Source organism: Gavialis gangeticus, unplaced genomic scaffold, assembly GCF_001723915.1.
Source record: "Gavialis gangeticus isolate Ggan-Ray unplaced genomic scaffold, GavGan_comp1, whole genome shotgun sequence".
Classification (NCBI taxonomy): Eukaryota; Metazoa; Chordata; order Crocodylia; family Gavialidae; genus Gavialis; species Gavialis gangeticus.
This window is the reverse complement of record NW_017729032.1, coordinates 231145323-231149625: the sequence shown is the minus strand read 5'-3', so window position 1 is coordinate 231149625 and position 4303 is coordinate 231145323. Positions and strand designations below refer to the sequence as shown.

Genomic DNA, 4303 nt, shown 5'->3' with positions numbered 1-4303 from the left:
ACAGCTGAATTAGGGTACTATGCAGTAAACATCTCATGTAGACATGCACAGAGAAGAAGGTAAAGCTGGTATTATTTTAAGAGCTCTAATATCTGCATTTGCTAGCCAGAACTTACAAAAAAATGCAACAAGTTCAGACACATGTAATGCAGAATGTGGACTGAACAAGAAGTCAGTGACAGTAGGAAAATGTGAACCAGTAAGAGCCTGAGAGGCATACATCTTGAGACTGTAGCAAGGAATTAAAGAAACATGAGTGTCTCATACTATAACCACCAACAGTTTTCCTCCCAAAATGGTTGTGAGGTGCTTTTCACTATAAAAATTGTGTGGCCAGCAAGAAATTGAGGAAGTCAAGGAGCATCATTATAGATGGCAGATTCACCTAATTTACAAGTGGGAAGCCTATCAAATAATCAATACATTCTGTGTTAGTTAATAGTGACAATGTCTCCTTTAAACTCCGCTCTGCACCCTGTGAACCCAGTTGAAAGGGTCATAGCAGGAACTTAGGGGACAGGTTGAGGGACAGTGATAATGACATCCAGGCTTCAATGCTGGGAGAGATCCTTGAGCAGTGCAAATGTAGCATACATAATTCTAGTTCAATGTATTGGGGCTTCAGTGCATTGACTTGGTAAACTATGTAAGTGTTGCCACAGCATAAGAAAAAAGAAATTAAATTCTTCTGGTATCTGTGGTTAGCACACCCTAACCTGGGTATAATCTCACCCAGCCTCACTCATCTCTTTTCTTTCTCAAGCCAATTCTCTGATGACAGAGACAGGATTGGGACATATCCTTCTGACACCCCATCATATTTGGTACATTGGGGTAGAAGGTTACAAATATATGAGACTTCTCCAAAGCCACAGGATACTGACTGCCACTGTAACACAGATAGGCAAAATACAGCCATAATTTTTTGACTGTGCCCATTCTTTCCAAAATAGTCCCAGTGTTCAGAAAAAGGAAACTGTGGCATTTCAGGCCCCATGGACATTTCTCAGTAAGCTCTCCCCTTCTGTGTTTGTACCATAAAAAAGATGCATTACCCAATGTAAATGTTTTGAGTCTGATACTCTGTGGAATGCACATCTTGACTATAAACCAAGAAAGGATTAACAATTGATCTGGTAACTTGAGATACACATGTAAAAAAGCCCACATAATTCAAATAGACAAAGAACTCCACCATTAATGAATGAGAAGTTAGGGAGCATACTACTACTACAGTATTTCAAATAATTTTCAATTACAACTTACAGCCTAACACAGCATTTTTCAGTAAGAAGCTAGTGTAATATCTCTAAAGTAGCTAGGAAATCCATCAAATTTTTGAAAAGCCATTTTAATCTGCGACTTAATATCCATAAAATTTTTTGTAACCAGTATAGGAAAAAATGAGTTAAAATGTGTCATGTAGCCAATACCCAGAATTCCCTTTTTTTTCTTTTTTTTTAAAAAAAAGGATGGCTGGCACATCCTCAAAAAACTTCCATAGACAATATTGATAAAACATAGTGATCTATAATGTTCTTTCATTATAAAATAACAGACCACTTACAAATATATAAAATAGCATATCATTTTAAGGAGAACAAAAATATTGTTTAAGATGCCACGAGCAAACACAGCACTCATGTCACTCAGAGAACATTATTACAAAAAACAAAGCATTTGTGACATTTCTTTAAATTGTGTGTGTATATTGTAAAATAATAGAGTGTGTGTGTGTGTGTGTGTGTGTGTGTGTGTGTGTGTGTGTGTGTATACACATAAAAAAACACACATGGCATTGTTATGTAGTGATTTTTGGTGGCTCCTGAAGCTCTTAACTGTTTGTACATTAACACCTGAAACAGGTTTTAAGCACCCATTCAGCAGTTCAAAGTTACACCACTCCAGGGAAAGATTATCTCTGATCCATTCTACCATTCCTGTTATATGAAGATGCAGCCACTCTAAACTACACTTTAGTGTAAACACCCCACCCTCCCCTCTCCCCTGCTGGCCAGGATTGGGACCACTGCCCTCCCTCCCCAGCATTCTTGGTCCCCACTCACTCCTGGCCACCCCACCCCCTGCTTACTTATGGCTGCCAGTTCCATCTGTCCCATGGAGCAGGCAAGGAAGGGGTAAACTGCTTGCCTAGCTGCTTCCACAGCCCCTGCTGCTCTCAGGGTCAGTGGTGGCAGGGCAGGCAGCTTAACCCTTCGCTCCTGCTCTTCTGGGACCAACAGCAGAGGTAGCCACAAGTAAGAAATGTCTGTGGGGAGCCAAGAGACATGGGGCAGGGGAAAAGCTGGAAGGGGGGTGGAGGAAGGGATTCTTATCTTTCAGTCCTCCAAGCCTCTGCTGCCCTGAAGTGTGACTACTCCAAACTTGAGCTAGTACTATCATCAACATCTGTACAGCTTACAGTGTAAGGTGTAACAAGGCCCGCACACACATATAAACATACATATATACACACATTCATACACACACACATAAATATACATATATACACACACATATACATATGTGTGTGTATATATGTGTGTCTATACATATATATATAGACACATGTATATTTACATATATATGCATACATATATATATGCAGGCACATACACTGTAGCTTTGATTGGCTATTATAACCTTCCATGGGGGAGGGAGGGGCGGGGGGGAGAGAGAGAGAGAGAGAGAGAGAGAGAGAGAGAGAGAGAGAGAGAGAGAGAGAGAGAGAGAGAGAGAGAGAGAGAGAGAGAGAGAGAGAGAGAGAGAGAGAGAGAGAGAGAGAGAGAGAGAGAGAGAGAGAGAGAGAGAGAGAGAGAGAGAGAGAGAGAGAGAGAGAGAGAGAGAGAGAGAGAGAGAGAGAGAGAGAGAGAGAGAGAGAGAGAGAGAGAGAGAGAGAGAGAGAGAGAGAGAGAGAGAGAGAGAGAGAGAGAGAGAGAGAAATGTGCTTAAAAAGAAATAAGTGGGAAAGATACATTTACCTTAATTTTTGTAAAAAAACTTCTTATGAGGAAACATATAACCTTTAATAGAGATGAAAAGCACAAGCTGATCCTGCACAGGGAGAAGACAGTAGTAATAATCATTGACAAGAACAGTGCAGGCTCAGATTCCCAGGAGCACAGGTCTTCCTAGAAATAAGTCTAAAAGTGCCTAGACTTTGGACATGCCTGGTGTCCAATTCGGTAGCATGAACTTGTTCCTCCTGCATATTTTCCATGGGCATAAAGTGTGTCAGCTGATGGAAGCTGGTGCTTGGAGAATGGCCTGGCTGAAACCCCTGCCATCTGAAGCCACTCTTTAAATCTAGAGGGTTGTGTAGCATGGGGGGCTTGTAGCACCGCAGAGAGTGCTCCTAGGGAGAGCTCCATATGAACGCAGGTTGGGGAGCATCTTTACTTAGGAAGAAAACAGAAAGCCCACCCGGCCACGCTAGAGAATCCCTGTAGCCTGTTCCCCCATCTTAGAGTCATAGAGGGTTGGAAGGGACCTCAGGAGGCCTAGTCCAGTATTTCTCAACCCGTGGGTTGGAACCCAAAAGTGGGTCGCAAGAATATATGAAAGGGTCACGAACAAATGTTACAAATGGATTCTCTTTTAAAGGAAAACAACATGGGAAGCTGGCTTTTCCATGGCTGCTTGGACCCCCTGCTGCCCCACACACTGGAGGGTTGGATATTCGGGGCAATGGGTTGGGAGTGAGGGGCACTGGGTTGGGACTGGCTGTCCATGTTTACAAATGGGTCCTGGTACAAAAAACGTTGAAAACCACTGGTGTAGTCCAACCCCTGCTCCAAGTAGGACCATGCCAACTAGATCACCCCAGCCAAGACTTGGCCTACCTCCACGGATGGAGAGTCCACTGCCTTACTTGGGAGCCTCTTCTGGTGCTTTACTACCCTCCTAGTGACAAAGTCTTTCCTAATATCTGCCCCCAGCCCCCAAATAGGTTGCAAGCCTGTTGCAGTGCTGGAGGCATCCTCACACTGGAAAGCACCCAAGGGTGTGAAGCCCCAGTTAGGGGATGCTGTATGTGTGTGGGGGGGCGAGGAGATGCCCCTCCACAGCTGCCTCATGCGGTGGCAGGACTGGAGGGGCGGCTGGCGCAGGGAAGGAGCTGCGGAGAGGCGGGGGTGCGAGGTGGGAGGGGGCTGCGCGCCGCGCCAGCACGAAGCGATAGGCTGGGGCTGCTCCAGGCCGAGCACAGTAGCCCGGGCGGGCTATATAAGCAGCCGTCGCCGCCGCAGCCCCTCCGAGGCAGCGTGTAGCCGAGCCGAGGTGCGGCGGGACTGGACTGGACGGG

The 4303-nt window shown here is 44.9% G+C and overlaps 1 long non-coding RNA gene across 1 annotated transcript in view; it reads left to right on the top strand.

Annotated features, from left to right (window-relative positions):
• LOC109302430 overlaps window positions 1-2402 on the top strand; it is a 20293-nt gene extending 17891 nt beyond the window's left edge. Inside the window, exon 3 of the long non-coding RNA XR_002098764.1 lies at window positions 2327-2402. This is a non-coding gene — a long non-coding RNA (uncharacterized LOC109302430). The remainder of the gene's footprint in view (window positions 1-2326) is intronic.
• Window positions 2403-4303: the final 1901 nt, after the last annotated feature.